The sequence below is a fragment of the Balaenoptera musculus genome, chromosome X (genome assembly GCF_009873245.2).
Source record: "Balaenoptera musculus isolate JJ_BM4_2016_0621 chromosome X, mBalMus1.pri.v3, whole genome shotgun sequence".
Lineage (NCBI taxonomy): Eukaryota > Metazoa > Chordata > Mammalia > Artiodactyla > Balaenopteridae > Balaenoptera > Balaenoptera musculus.
Window position 1 is genome coordinate 91780788 of NC_045806.1, and position 17895 is coordinate 91798682.

The following is a 17895-nucleotide window of genomic DNA, read 5'->3' on the forward strand; positions in this document are numbered from 1 at the left end:
CAAAAAATGTGTCTATTTTTCTTCCAGAAAATGGAATAATTGATTGATTTTTTTCTGGTTAAGCTAACACATGCTTATAGGAACTTTCAGAAAGTAGAGAAAAGTAGGACAAAGCAGGGAAAAATTACCCACAATTCCACAAGCTAGTCCTAGAAATAAGCACTGTTAACATTTTAGAATATCCTTCCACAAATATTCACAAATACAAATACAGATTTAAACATGAATCTATTCTTATAACTTATACTTTTTAAAAAAATTGAGATATAATTGACATGTATCATTGTGTAAGTTTAAGGTGTACAACATGTTGATTGAATTCATTTATATATTTGCAATACGAGTACCACCATAGTGTCAGCTAGCATCTTCACCATGTCACATAATTATCATTTTTTTGTGGTGAGAACATTTAAGATCTAGTCTCTTAGTAACTCTGAGATATATAATACAGTATTGTTAACTATAATCACAATACTCTGCATTAGCTTTCTAGACGTTAGTCACCTTCTAATTGCATAACATACACTTCTTGTTTAACAACCTGCTGTAGACATCTATACACCACTGTCCAGTAGAACTGTTTGGAATGATGGAAATGTTCTGTTCTACACTGTCCAATATGGTAGCCACTAACCACATGTGGCTAGTTCAACTGAGGAACTGTATTTTAAATTGTATTTAATTTTAATTAAGTTAAATAGATAGCCACATAAAGTTAGTGGCTATTTTATTGGACAGCACAGGTATATAATATCTACATATTCATTTTCATAGTTTGCAGAGTACTTCACTGTATGGATGCACTATAACTTGTTTGTTACTATCTAACTGTTAGGCATAAGTTTCTTGCAATTTTTGCTATTTTAAATAATGGTTCAGTGAATTCTGCAAAGAAAGAATATGTTGAAAGAATACTGGGCTAGTTCACCTTTCTGGTGTATTATCAGTTCATAATCTTTTGCCAGTGCTATACATAATTTATTTGATTACTCTCTTAATTCAATTATGGAAATATTTTGCTGTAGCTGGATAAATGTTTCATGACTTTAACATTCTGAGTATTTCCTTTTGGAAGATTTTCCTAGTGTTCAGATAAATTTTCTCACACTAGTTCCCTAGTATGACTGAATATAATATTTTTATTCCATACCAATTATAAAACACTCTTTTGATGGCAAGGAATGGATAATATAGTAAATTATCCAGCCTTAGAATATTAGTGAAATTCTCAGAGAACTAACTCTATGTGATATACTTTAATATATTTTTTCCTTTATAGGGTAGTGGTTTTATATTTTTCTTAACTTTGAAAATTAGCATACACACAAAAAATATATTGAAAAGTGTTTGTTAAGTTGATGGAAAAAGTAAAAATCAACATACATGCATGTACCACTCAGTCTAAAAAATAGAATATTACTGTACCCCAAAAGCCCTATACATGACTCTCTGTCATCATATATCCTCCCATTTCCCAAGAGATTAAACACTTGACTTTTGTGTTAATCATTCCTTGTTTTCTTTAAAGTTTTTAATGCTTAAATATGTATCCTTAAAGAATACATTGTCTAGTTTTCCCTGTTTTTGAACTTTATACACATGAAATCATAAGTATGTTTTCTGTATGGCTTCTTTTGCTTGAATTATGTTTTGTTATTGATGATGTTATTGTTTTATGTTGAAGGATAACATACACACAGTAAAGTGCATAAAGTGCATTAATCTTTATTGTACATCTTATTAATTTTTTAAAATTTATATTGACACCCATATAGCCATCACCCTTATAAAAATAAAAATTTTTCAGCACCCTGTAATATTCCCGTGTGAGCCTGCCCTGTCCATCACTCCCTTAGAGGAAACTACTATTCTGATTTCTATCATTAATGGTTAGTTTTGAATGTTTTTGAAGTTTATATGAATGCAGTCATACAGTATGCGATATTTTGGAGTCTGGCTTCTTTTGCTTAAAGTTATATATTTGAGAGTCATTCATCTTGTGATACCATTTATGTGTCATTATTATTATTATTTTTCAATAGGATTGCATTGTATAAATATACCACAATTTTTTGGCAAGTTTTTTGACGATGAATATTTGGGTTGGTTTTAGTTTTTTGCTATTATAGAAAAGGTATTATGATCAATCTTGTACATGTCTTTTTGTGGGTATAAGCATTCATTACTTTGGGATATATTCCGAGGAGTGAAATTGCTAGGCCACAGAGCAAGCATATGATTAGCATTGGTAAATACTTCCAAAGAGTTTTCCAAAGTGGCTATACAGTTTTACATTTCCAGGAGGAGTGTATGAGAGTTCCAGTTCTTCCACATCTTTTCCAGCAATTCATATTGTCAGTATTTTTAATTAGAACCAGTTGGGGTTGTATCTCATTGTGGCATTAATTTGTATTTCACTGAGGAGTAATGATGATGAGCACCTTTTTATATGCTAATTGGTCACTTTAATCCTCTTTTGTAAAGTGTCTCTTCAAGATTTTTGCCATGTTTTTATTGTTTTCTTTTTCCCATTAACTTGTAGAAATTACTTACTAATTTGTAGAAATAAAATTTCTTTTTATATATTTAATATGAGTAATTTGTCAGATACGTGCATTGCAAATATCTTTTGGAACCCTTTAGCTTGCTTTTTCATTTTATAAACGATGTACTTTTAAATAGCCTTAATGAGACATAATTCACAGATCACACATTTAAAGTGTGCAGTTCAATGGCTTTTGGAGTTGTGCAACCATCAACAAAATAAATTTTAGAACATTTTTATCACTCCATAAAGAAATCTATTACCTATTAGCAGTCACTCTCCACTGTCCCTCAATACCCCCAGCCTCTTGCAACCACTAATCTGCTTTCTGTCTCTGTAGATTTGCTGTTCTGGATTTTTCATATAAATGGAATTATACCGTATGTGGTCTTTTGTGACTGGCCTCTTTCATTTAGAATAATGTTTTCAAGGCTCATCTATGTCGTAGCATATATCAATACTTCTTTCCTTATTGTGGCTGAAATAATATTCCCTTGTTTGGATATACCATATTTTTTTTGTTATTCATTCATCTGTTAATGGACATTTGGAGAGTTTCCACTCTTTGTCTATTATGAATAATGCTGTTATGTACACTCATGTACACGATTTTGCATGGACATATGTTTTAATTTCTCTCGGGAATATATCTAGGAGTGAAATCACTGGATCATATTTTAACTCTATGCTTAGCTATTTGAGGAGCTATCAGATCATTTTCTAAAGTGGCTCACCTTTTTTTTCCATCCCCAATAACATCTACGTGGGTTCCAATTTCTCTGTATCCTCACTGACACTTTGTTATTGTCTGCTATTTTTTGACTATAGCCATCCTAGAGGATGTGAAATAGCATCTCACTGTGGTTTTGATACGTATATCTCTGATGGCTAATGATATTAAGCATCTTTTCATGTGCTTCTTGACCTTTTGTGTATCTTCTTTAGAGAAATGTGTATTCAAAACCTTTGCCCATATTTAGTTGGCTTTTCCTTTTATGATTGTGTTGTAAGATTGTTTATATGTTCTGGATATAAGTCCCTTGTCAGATATATGATATGACACTAATTTCTCCAAGTCTGTGAATTATCTTTTCACTTTCTTCATGGTGTCCTTTCATGCACAAAGATTTTATTTTGATGATTTTAATGATGGTATTTTGATGAACAGCACAGGACTTTTAATTTCAGTAAAGTCCAGTATGTAATTTTTAATTATAAATGCATTTTGTATCCTATTTAAGAAATCTTTGCCTATCCAAATGTCATGAACTTATTCCTTTGTGTGTTCTTATAGAGCTTTTTGGATTCATTTTACATTTAGAAATATGATCCATTTTGAATTCATTTTCCCTATAGTGTGAGATAGTCATCAAGATAATCTATTTCTGAATTCTCTTCTCTTTCATTGATGCATTTGTCTATCTTCTAATACCACACTGTCTTAATACTGTTGCTTTATGGGAAGTCTTCAAAACAAGTAGTATGAATCCTCCAACTTCACTCTTCTTCAAGATTGTCTTGGTTATACTAGATCCTTTGCATCTTAGATTTTTAAATTAGCTTATCAATTTCCACAAAAATTCTTCCTGGAGTTTGATTTGGATTAAAATAAATCTGTAGGGAATTCCCTGGTGGTCAAGTGGTTAGGATTCCATGCTTCCACTGCTGGGGGCCCGGGTTCAATCCCTAGTCAGGGAACAAAGATCCCACCAGCCTCGTGTCATGGCCAAAAAAAAAAAAAAAAAATATATATATATATATATATATATATATATATATATATATATATACACATATATATCTGTAGTTCAATTTGAAGAGAATTAATATCTTTGATTCATAATTGATATGTTAACAATGTTGAGAATTCCAATTCATGAACGTGATATAACTCTCAACTCATTTATGACTATACTCAGCAATGTTTGTAGTTTTCATTGTAAAACGCTTCTACATCTTTTATTAAATTTAACCCCAGCTATTTGAAATTTTTGTTGCATACATTAGAAAAAAGCATTAAAAAACACATTTTCCAATTGTTTGTTTCCAGTTTATATAAATGCAGTTTATGATCCTTGTCCCTATGGTGAGCCACAGACACCCCCCACCTCTGCAGGAGACCCTCCATCACTAGCAGCCGTGTCTCTGGCCAGGTGTCAGGCTGGAGCCTCTGAGGTGGGAGAGCCGAGTTCAGGACATTGGTCCACCAGACACCTCCCAACCCCTTGTAATATCAATTGGCGAGAGCTCTCCCGGAGATCTCCATCTCAACACTAAGACCCAGCTCCACTCAACAACCAGCAAGCTCCAGTGCTGGACACCCCATGCCAAACAACTAGCAAGACAGGAACACAACCCCACCCATTAACAGAGAGGCTGCCTAAAATCATAATAAGGTCACAGACACCCCAAAACACACCACCGGATGCGGTCCTGCCCACCAGAAAGACAAGATCCAGCCTCATCCATCAGAACACAGGCACCAGTCCCCTCCACCAGGAATCCTACACAACCCACTGAACCAACCTCACCCACTGGGGGCAGACACCAAACACAACGGGAACTACAAACCTGCAGCCTGTGAAAAGGAGACCCCAAACACAGTAAGTTAAGCAAAATGAGAAGACAGAGAAACACACAGCAGATGAAGGAGCAAGGTAAAAACCCATCAGACCCAACAAATGAAGAGGAAATAGGCAATCTACCTGAAAAAGAATTCGGAGTAATGATAGTAAAGATGATCCAAAATCTTGGAAATAGAATGGAGAAAATACAAGAAATGTTTAACAAGGACCTAGAAGAACTAAAGAGCAAACAATGATGAATAACACAGTGAATGAAACTAAAAATTCTCTACACGGAATCAATAGCAGAATAACTGAGGCAGAAGAAAGGATGAGTGACCTGGAAGTTAAAATAGTGGAAATAACTACCACAGAACAGAATAAAGAAAATAAAATGCCAAGAATTGAGGACGGTCTCAGAGACCTCTGGGACAACATTAAATGCACCAATATTCGAATTATAGGGGTCCCAGAAGAAGAAGAGAAAAAGAAAGGGACTGAGAAAATATTTGAAGAGATTATAGTTGAAAATTTCCCTAATATGGGAAAGGAAATAGTTAATCAAGTCCTGGAAGCACAGAGAGTCCCATACAGGATAAATCCAAGGAGAAACACGTCAAGACACATATTAATCTAACTGAAAGAAATTAAATATAAAGAAAACATATTAAAAGCAGCAAGGGAAAAACAACAAATAACACACAAGGGAATCCCCATAAGGTTAACAGCTGATCTTTCAGCAGAGATTCTGCAAGCCAGAAGGGAGTGGCAGGAAATATTTAAAGTAATGAAAGGGAAAAACCTACAAACAATACTACTCTACCCAGAAAGGATCTCATTCAGATTCAACAGAGAAATTAAAACCTTTACAGACGAGCGAAAGCTAAGAGAATTCAGCACCACAAAAACAGCTTTACAACAAGTGTTAAAGGAACTTCTCTAGGCAGGAAACACAAGAGAAGGAAAAGACCTACAATAACAAACCCAAAACAAGAAAATGGTAATAGGAACATACATATCGATAATTACCTTAAATGTGAATGGATTAAATGCTCCAAGCAAAAGACATAGACTGGCTGAATGGATACAAAAATAAGACCCATATATATGCTGCCTAAAAGAGACCCACTTCAGACCTAAGGACACGTACAGACTGAAAGTGAGGGGATGGAAAAAGATATTCCATGCAAATGGAAATCAAAAGAAAGCTGGAGTAGCAATTCTCATATCAGAAAGAATAGACTTTAAAATAAAGACTATTACAAGAAACAAAGGAGGACACTACATAATGATCAAGGGATCAATCCAAGAAGAAGATATAAAAATTGTAAATATTTATGCACCCAACATAGGAGCACCTCAATATATAAGGCAAATGCTAACAGCCATAAAAGGGGAAATCAACAGTAACACAATAATAGTAGGGGACTTTAACACCCCACTTTCACCAATGGAAAGATCATCCAAAATGAAAATAATAAGGAAACACAAGCTTTACATGACACATTAAACAAGATGGACTTAATTGATATTTATAGGACATTCCATGCAAAAACAACAGAATAAATTTTCTTCTCAAGTGCTCATGGAACATTCTCCAGGATAGATCATATCTTGGATCACAAATCAAGCCTTGTTAAATTTACGAAAATTGAAACCATATCAAGTATCTTTTCTGACCACAACGCTATAAGACTAGATATCAATTACAAGAAAAAAAATGTAAAAAATACATACACATGGTGGCTAATAAATACACTACTTAATAACCAAGAGATCACTGAAGAAATCAAAGAGAAAATCAAAAACTACCTAGAAACAAGTGACAATTAAAACACAACGACCCAAAACCTATGGGATGCAGCAAAAGCAGTTCTAAGAGGGAAGTTTATAGCAATACAATCCTACCTTAAGAAACAAGAAACATCTCAAATAAACAACCTAACCTTACACCTAAAGCAATTAGAGAAAGAAGAACAAAACCCCCCCCCCAAATTTAGCAGAAGGAAAGAAATAATAAAGATCAGATCAGAAATAAATGAAAAAGAAATGAAGGAAACAATAGCAAAGATCAATAAAACTAAAAGCTGGTTCTTTGAGATGATAAACAAAATTGATAAACCATTAGCCAGACTCATCAAGAAAAAAAGGGAGAAGACTCAAATCAGTAGAATTAGAAGTGAAAAAGGAGAAGTAACAACTGACACTGCAGAAATACAAACATCATGAGAGATTACTACAAGCAACTATATGCCAATAAAATGGACAACCTGGAAGAAGTGGACAAATTCTTAGAAAAGCACAACCTTCCAAGACTGAACCAGGAAGAAATAGAAAATATAAACAGACCAATCACAAGCACTGAAATTGAAACTGTGGTTAAAAATCTTCCAACAAACGAAAGCCCAGGACCAGATGGTTTCACAGGCGAATTCTATCAAACATTTCAAGAAGAGCTAACACCTATCCTTCTCAAACTCTTCCAAAATATAGCAGAGGGAGGAACACTCCCAAACTCATTCTACGAGGCCACCATGACCTTGGTACCAAAACCAGACAAAGATGTCACAAAAAAAAAGAAAACTACAGGACAATATCACTGATGAACATAGATGCAAAAATCCTCAATAAAATACTAGCAAACAGAATCCAACAGTACATTAAAAGGATCATCCACCATGATCAAGTGGGGTTTATCCCAGGAATGCAAGAATTCTTCAATATACACAAATAAATCAATGTGATACACCATACTGACAAATTGAAGGATAAAACCCATATGGTAATCTCAATAGATGCAGAAAATCTTTAAACAAAACTCAACACCGATTTATGATAAAAACCCTCCAGCAGGTAGGCATAGAGGGAGTGTACCTCAACCAAATAAAGGCCATATGTGACAAACCCATAGCCAACATCGTTCTCAATGGCGAAAAACTGAAACCATTTCCACTAAGATCAGGAACAAGACAAGGTTGCCAACTCTCACAACTGTTATTCAACATAGTTTTGGAAGTTTTAGCCACTGCAATCAGAGAAGAAAAAGAAATAAAAGGAATCCAAATTGGAAAAGAAGAAGAAAAACTGTCACTGTTTGCAGATGACATGACACTATACATAGAGAATACTAAAGCTGCTACCAGAAAACCAGTAGAGCTAATCAATGAATTTGGTAAAGTAGCAGGATACAAAATTAATGCACAGAAATCTCTTGCATTCCTATACACTAATGATCTAAAATGTGAAAGAAATTAAGGAAACACTCCCATTTACTATTGCAACAAAAAGAATAAAATACCTAGGAATAAACCTACCTATGGAGACAAAAGACCTGTATGCAGAAAACTATAAGACACTGATGAAAGAAATTAAAGCTGATACAAACAGATGGAGAGATATACCATGTTCTTGGATTGGAATTGTCAACATTGTGAAAATGACTATACTACCCAAAGCAATCTACAGATTCAATGCAATCCCTATCAAACTACCACTGGCATTTTTCGCAGAACTAGAACAAAAAATTTCACAATTTGTTTGGAAACATAAAAGACCCCGGATAGCCAAAGAATCTTGAGAAAGAAAAGCTGAGCTGGAGGAATCAGGCTCCCTGACCTCAGATTATACTACAAAACTACAGTAATTAAGACAGTATGGTACTGGCACAAAAACAGAAATATAGATCAGTGGAACAGGATAGAAAGCTCAGAGATAAACCCATGCACATGTGGCACCTTATCTTTGATAAAGGAGGCAAGAATATACAATGGAAAAAAGACAGGCTCTTCAATAAGTGGTGCTGGGAAAACTGGACAGCTACATGTAAATGAATGAAATTAGAACACTCCCTAACACCACACACAAAAATAAACTCAAAATGGATTAAAGACCTAAATGTAAGGCCAGACACTATCAAACTCTTAGAGGAAAACATAGGCAGAACACTCTATGACATAAATCACAGAAAGATCCTTTTTGACCCACCCCCTAGAGAAGGGAAATAAAAACAAAAATAAACAAATGGGACCTAAAGAAACTTAAAAGCTTTTGCACAGCAAAGGAAACCATAAACCAGATGAAGAGACAACCCTCAGAATGGGAGAAAATATTTGCAAACGAGTCAATGGACAAAGGATTAATCTCCAAAATATGTAAACAACTCATGCAGCTTAATATCAAAAAAACAAACAACCCAATCCAAAAATGGGCAGAAGATCTAAGTAGATATTTCTCCAAAGAAGATATACAGATTGCCAACAAATACATGAAAGAACACTCAACATCACTAATCATTAGAGAGATGCAAATCAAAACCACAATGAGGTATCACCTCATACCGGTCAGAATGGCCATCATCAAACAATAAATGCTGGAGAGGGTTTGGAGACAAGGGAACCCTCTTGAACTGTTGGTGGGAATGTAAATTGATACAGCCACTATGGAGAACAGTATGGAAGTTCCTTGAAGAACTAAAAACAGAACTACCATATGACCCAGCAATCCCACTTCTGGGCATATACCCTGAGAAAACCATAATTCAAAAAGAGTCATGTACCACAATGTTCATTGCAGCACTATTTACAATAGCCAGGACATGGAAGCAACCTAAGTGTCCATCGACAGATGAATGGATAAAGAAGATGTGGCACATATATACAATGGAATATTACTCGGCCATAAAAAGAAATGAAATTGAGTTATTTGTAGTGAGGTGGATCGACCTAGAATCTTTCATACAGAGTGCAGTAAGTCAGAAAGAGAAAAACAAATACCATATCCTAACACATATATATGGAATCTAAAAAAAAAAAAAGGTTCTGAAGAACCTAGGGGCAGGACAGGAATAAAGACGCAAACGTAGAGAATGGACTTGAGGACATGGGGGTGGGGGGAAGGGTAAGCTGGGACGAAGTGAGAGAGTAGCATTGACATATATACACTACCAAATGTAAAATAGATAGTGGGAAGCAACCACATAGCACAGGGAGACCAGCTCGGTGCTTTGTGACCACCTAGAGGGGTGGGATAGGGAGGGTGGGAGGAAGATGCAAGAGGGGGGGATATGGGGATATATGTATACGTATAGCTGATTCACTTTGTGATACAGCAGAAACTAACACACCATTGTTAAGTAATTATACTGCAATAAATATGTTAAAAAGAAAGAAAAGGAGCAGGTTTGGGAATTATGAAGTCAGTTTGGGATGTGTAAAGTTGAGATCAGGGTAGTTGTTTTGCTCTGGGTGTGATCAGCTGCACAAATACAGATCAGAATGATTAGTTCTATGGATTAAACAAGATTTATCAAAAGAGTGACTAATGAGACAAAAGAAGGCAAGAAATATTATTACGAGGGTATATGTAATTATTTTAAGGACAAATCATGGAATAAAGACAAAAGCTGGTTCAGGAGCTCATTAAAAAAATGCTGTTTAGTTTTGTAGGTTGATTTTATGTCCAGCTACCTTGCCAAACTATCTTATTTATTCTAATGATTTACCTATAGTTGCCTTTGCATATTCTTGGTATACTATATTATCTGTGAATAATGACAGCTTTGTCTTCTTCTTTCCAATCCTTATGTATTTTATTTAAAAATTTTGTCTATGTATTCTGGCTAGGTTCTTCAGTACAATGGTGAATAGAAATGGTAATAATGGGAAATTTTTGTCTTGCTAATGATCTTAAAGGAAATGTCTTCAATTTTTAAGATTAGTATGATCTTTTCTAAAGAATTTTTGCAGATACCCTTTATCAGGTTAAGAAAGTTCCTTCTACTTTTAGTTTTCTAAGAATTTTTCTTATGAATGCATGTTGGATTTTATCAAGTCTTTTCTACATCTATTGAAATGATCACTTGGTTTTTCTTTTTAAACTATTAATGTCATGGATTACATTATTTGATATCAAAATAAACAAATTTATATTCCTCAAATACATTTTTATGATGATATGCTATTTTTTTTATAATTTTTAGATTTAACTAGCTAAGTTTTAAAAATTATTTTTATATCTTGGTTCATGAATGAGACTATCTTGGGATAGTTTATGTGAGATTTGAATTCCTTGTTCTTTGAATGTGAGATATTGCTCACTAGTAAACTTTGTGGAGCTGGAATTTTCTTTATAGACACATTTTTGAATAATGATTCATTTACCTAAGGGTTATAAAACTATTCAGGTTTTCTATTTCTTTCCAGTTCAATCTTAGTAAGTTATATAATTTTGGGGGTAATTTGTTTGGTTTATACAGATTGCTAAAATTTATGGGCATAATTTTGTTTATAATATATTTTATATTTGTTTTGTTGTCTGCAGTATCTATAATTAGGTACCCCACTTCACTCTTAATATTGTTTATTTCTGTTTTCTATCATATTTTTCCTTGATCAATCTTAAAAGTAATTTTGTTAGTTTTATTAGTTTTTTCAAAGAATCATCTTTTGACTTCATTCATTCCCTCTATTGTTTGCTTTTATCTATTTCATTAATTTATGCTTTTATTCATTATCATTTCCTTCTTTCTATCTTATCTGAATTTATTTTACTGTTCTTTTACTAAGTTCTTAAGATATGTGTAGTATATATAATTTTCAGAGCCACTTGGGAGTACATTGTAGACAGGATGACTGTTTAGCCCTAAATATTTCAGTATGTATTTTCTTAAAAACTTTTTTCTTACATAACCACACTGCAATTTTCAAAATTAGGAACCTAACACTAGTTCATTTCTATTATCTAATCTACAAACCTCATTCAAATTTTGCCAATTATGCTAATAATGTCATTTATATAAAAAGATTTTCATTTTCTGGTCTAGGTTCCAGTCCAGGATCACACATTGCATTTATTTGTGACGTCTCTTTAGTCTCCTTTAGTTTAGAACAGTTCCTCATTCTTTCTTAGTCTTTAATGACTTTGTTACTTTTGAAGAGTTTAGGCTAGTTATTTTTGTAAATTGCTCTCAAATTTTGTTTATTTGATGTTTTTCCATGACTAGATGCAGGCCACACAATTTGGCAGGATTACCACAGAAATAATATTGTGTTCTTCTCAGAACATTATATGAAGACTCAACTATGTTGATCTGTCCCCTTCTGTTGATACTAATTTTGATTAGCCACAGCCACTTGTGTTAATATCCATTGAAAATTCTTGCCCAAGTCCATTATTATTATGATGATTTGGTTGCCAAATTCTTATTCTGTAATCCCATCATTACTTTTAAAATTATTTATTTATTTATTTATTTGGCTGTGTTGGGTCTTCGTTTCTGTGCGAGGGCTTCCCCTAGTTGCGGCGAGCGGGGGCCACTCTTCATCGCGGTGCACGGGCCTCTCACTATCGTGGCCTCTCTTGTTGCGGAGCACAGGCTCCAGACGTGCAGGCTCAGTAGTTGTGGCTCACGGGCCTAGTTGCTCCGCAGCATGTGGGATCTTCCCAGACCAGGGCTCGAACCCGTGTCCCCTGCATTAGCAGGCAGATTCTCAACCACTGCGCCACCAGGGAAGCCCCATCCATCATTACTTTTACATTTGTTAATTGGCATTCTAATGTAAGAATGAGATATTTTGTTCTTTATTTATTTGTTTGTTTGTTTACTTATAGTAGTATGGATTCCTGCATTCTTATTTTATTTAATAGGTTATCATTCATAACCATCATTATTTATTTTGATACCCAAATAGTCCTAGATTTGGCCAGTAAAAGCCCTTTCATACAGACATCTGTTATCCCTTTGGCATGTACTCATCATTCTTTGAGCCCTTCCTTACTGTCTGACTCTACAGGATCCTCAGACTCATCTTTTAATTTCTCAGCTCCAACTCTGGAATGAGTCATTTCATCAAGGAGTCCTAGGTACTATGTGTGCTTGTTACTAGAGTGTCATTGCTTCTAGGCCCTCTATATCTATATAGGCCAAGCTATATACATTTCTGTTTATTTATAGACATAAAATGCTAATTTGTTATATTAATTATAAAGTTATAATTTTGCATATATTTTATGATATGTATGCGTGAAAATCAAGAGTTCACACTGATACGTCTAATTCTAGTCCAACGTCACAGGGTTGATTCTAGCTTACCCCCTTTCCACAGTTGTAGCTCCCTTTTCCAACAGTGAGAAATCTGGCTCCCATTATCCATAATATATTTACTCATTTGCTCAATCCTAGAATGCACAGAAAGCAGTTTTATGATTGCTAACCAATTCTACTGTGAGAAACAAACCTATAACTCAAGCTCAATATTTGTTTATAGGGTTTTTTGTTTTGTTTTGTTTTTAGACTGAGGATATATAGTCAAAATACTGCATTCAAACATTACTTGGGTTTATTCTGCCCCCTCCTTTGGTTTGGTTAAAAGTTAGGTTCATTTGTTTCTGTTTCCATTTTATGTTTTCCCCATCCCTTTTTTGAGTATGTGAAATATTAACATGGTTCCAAAAGTCAGAACTATAGACAAAAGTATTCTCAGAGAAATGTAACTACCTCCAACCTTTATATCCCATTTGCACCCCCCATCCTTTCTACCCTGCCCCCACCCCAACATATGTATAAATCTCATTATTTCTGCTTTTTTTTCTTCCTATGTTTCCTTTTGCATAAATGAATAGACATTTTTTCTTATTTTCCGTTTTTGCTTACACAAAGATGACTTAAAATAGACACTCTTTAACACTTTGCTTTTTCCATCCACTTAGTGTATCCTGGAACTGATGTTCAGAGATTTTTTTCATTCTTTTTAAAAAATTATAATTAATAGACTTTTTTGGAACAGTTTTAGGTTTACAGAATAAATTTTACCAAAAGTACAAAGTTACCATATGCCCCTTACTTCCCAACAATTTCCTCAATTTTTAACAGCCTGCATTAGTATGCTACATTTACAAATGATGAGCCAATATTTATACACTATTATTGAAGTCCATAGTTTACATTAAGTTTCACTTTTTGTGTTGTACATCCTATGGGTTTTTGATAAATGTATAATGACGTTTTATCCATCACTACAGTATCATGCAGAAAAAAACTTCATTGTCTTAAAAATCTCCTGTGTTCCATTACCATATAATTAATCCCCATCACCCATTTTGCCCAACCCCCAACCCCATTCCCCCCTGGTAACCACTAATGTGTCCTCTGCATCTATGAGTTTGTTTCTGTTTTATTTTGTTCATTCGTTTGTTTTGTTTTGTTTTTTAGATTCCACCTGAGTGGAATCATACAGTAGTTGTCTTTCTTTGTCTGACTTATTTCACTTAGCATAATACGTTCAAGGTTCATCCATGTTTTCAAAAATAGCAGGATTTCATTATTTTTTATGGCTGAATAGTATTCTGTTGTATATATAACCACATCTTTTTTTTTTAACATCTTTGTTGGAGTATAATTGCTTTACAATGGTGTGTTAGTTTCTGCTTTATAACAAAGTAAATCAGTTATACATATACATATGTTCCCATATCTCTTCCCTCTTGCATCTCCCTCCCTCCCACCCTCCCTATCCCACCCCTCTAGGTGGTCACAAAGCACAGAACTGATCTCCCTGTGCTATGCGGTTGCTTCCCACTAGCTATCTATTTTACATTCGGTAGTGTATATATGTCCATGCCGCTCTCTCACTTTGTCACAGCTTACCCTTCCCCCTCCCCATATCCTCAGGTCCATTCTCTAATAGGTCTGTGTCTTTATTCCCGTCTTGCCACTAGGTTCTTCATGACCTTTTTTTTTTTCTTTTTCCTTAGATTCCATATATATGTGTTAGCATACTGTATTTGTTTTTCTCTTTCTGACTTACTTCACTCTGTATGACAGACTCTAACTCCATCCACCTCACTACAAATAACTCAATTTCGTTTACTTTCATGGCTGAGTAATATTCCATTGTATATATGTGCCACATCTTCTTTATCCATTCATCCGATGATGGACACATATAACCACATCTTCTTTATCCATTCATCCATTAATGGACACTTAGGTTGTTTCCATATCTTGGCTATTGTAAATAATGCTGCAATGAACATAGGGGTGCATATATATTTTCAAATTAGTGTTTTTGTGTTCTTCAGTTAAATACCCAGATGTGGAATAGTAAGATCATATGGTAATTCTATTCTTAATTTTTTGAGGAATTTCCATACTGTTTTCCATAGTGGCTACACCAATTTACAGTCCCACCAAAAGTGTACAAGGGTTCCCTTTTCTCTACATCCTCTCCAACATTTGTTATTTCTTGTCTTTTTGATAATAGCCATTCTAACAGGTATATCTTATTGTTTCTTGATTTGCATCTCCCTAATAATTAGTAATGTTGAACATCTTTTAACATGCCCATTGGCCACCTATATGTCCCCTTTGGAAAAATGTCTGTTCAGATCCTCTACCAATTTTTAATCAGATTGTTTTGTTGTTGTTGTTGAGTCATACAAGTTCTTTATATATTTTAGATATTAACCCCTTATCAGATATATGATTTGCAAATATTTTATTTCTGGGGTCTATTGATCTCTGTGTCTGTTTTTGTGCCAGTACCATACTGTTTTGAGGACTATAGCTTTGTAATATAGTTTGAAATCAGGGAACATGATACTTCCAGCTTTTTTCTTCTTTCTCAAGATTTTCTGGCTATTTGGGATCTTTTGTGGTTCCATACAAATTTTAGAATTATTTGTACTAGTTCTATGAAATGTTATTGGAATTTGATAGGGATTGCATAGAATCTGTAGATGCTTTGGGTAGTATGGACATTTTAACAATATTAATTCTTCCAATCCATGAACATCGGATATCTTTCCTTTTATTTTATTTGTGTGTGTGTGTCTTCTTCAATTTCTTTCATCAGTGTCTTATAGTTTTCAGTGTATAGGTTTTTCACCTCCTTGGTTAAACTTATTCCTAGTTATTTTATTGTTTCTATGCAATTGTAAATGGGATTGTTTTCTTAATTTCTCTTTCTGATTATTTGTTGTTAGTGTATAGAAGTGCCACAGATTTCTTTATATTGATTTTGCATCCTGTGACTTTACTGATTTCATTTATTAGTTCTAAGAGGTTTTTTTGATGGAGTCTTTAGGACTTTCTATATATAGTATCATGTAATCTACAAATAGGGACAGTTTCACTTCTTCCTTTCCAATCTGGGTGCCTTTTATTTCTTTTACTTGTCCAATTGTTGTGGCTAGGACTTCCAATACTATGTTAAATAGAAATGGCGAGAATGGGCATCCTTGTCTTGTTCCTGATTTTAGAGAAAAGCTCTCAACTTTTCACCATTGTGTCTGTTTTTAGCTGTGAGTTTGTCATATATGGCCTTTATTATGTTGAGGTATGTTCCTTTTGTACCTACTTTGTTGAGAGTATTTGTCATATGTGGATGTCGAATTTTGTTAATATTTTTTTCTGCAACTATTGAGATGATCATATAATTTTTATCCTTCATCTTGTTAATGTGATGTGCATGTTGATTGATTTGTGGATGTTGAACCATCCTTCTATCTCTGGAATAAATCCCACTTGATCGTGGTGCATGATCCTTTTAATTTATTGTTGGGTTCAGTTCACTAATATTTTACTGAGGATTTTTGCATCTGTGTTCATCATGGATAGGGGTCTGTAATTTTCTATTTTTGTGGTGTCCTTGTCTGGTTTAGGTGTTAGGGTAAGGCTGGCTTCATAAAATGTGTTTAGAAGGTTTCTCTCTTCAGAGTTTTGGAAGGGATTGAGAAGGATAGATATTGAATCTTCTTTGAATGTTTTCTAGAATTTGCCAGTGAAGCCATCTGGTCCTGGGCTTTTGTTTGTTGGGAGAGTTTCAAATTATTATTTCAATCTCCCTACTATTAATCAGTGTATTCAGAATTTCTCTTCATTCATGATTCTATTTTGTGAGATTATATGTTTTATGAATTTATCCATTTCTTCTAGGTCTTCAATTTGTTGGCATATAATTGTTCTTAGTAGTCAATTATAACCCTAGTCGTATTATAATACTACTAGTAGTCTCATAATCCTTTGTATTTCTGTGCTATCAGGTGTAACTTCTCCTGTTTAATCTATGATTTTGAATTCTCTCTCTTTTTTTTCTTTGTTAGTCTAGCTAAATATTTGCCGATTTTGTTTATCTTTTCAAAGAACCAATTCTCAGTTTCATGGATCTTTTCTATTGTTTTTTGTTTTTGTCTCTATTTCATTGATTTCCCTTCTGATCTTTATAATTTCCTTCCTTCTTCTAATTTTGGGCCTCCTTTATTCTCATTTTTCTAGTTTTTTTATGTGCAAAATTAGATTATTTGAATTTTTGCTTATTTCTTGAGGCAGGTCTGTATTGCTATGAACTTTCTTCTTAGAACCACTTTTGCAGCATCCTATAGATTTTGGTATGCCATATTTCTGTTTTCATTTGTCTGTAGGTAGTTTTACATTTCTCCTTTGATTTCTTTGATGACCCATTGGTTGTTCAGTAACATGTTTTTAATCTCCACGCTTCTGTGTTTTTTCCTGTTTTTTTCTTTGTGATTGATTTCTAGTTTCATACCATTTGGTTGGAAAAGATGCCTAAAGTGATTCAACCTTATTGAATTTATTAAGACTTGTTTTGTGACCCAAAATGTGTTCTATCCTGGAGAATGTTCCATGTGCACTTGAGAAGAAAGTGTATTCTGCTGCTTTTAGATGGAATATTCTATACATATCTATCTATCTATTAAGTTAATCTGGTAAATGTATCATTTACATTCATTGTTTCCTTATTGATTTTCTGTGTGGATGATCTATCC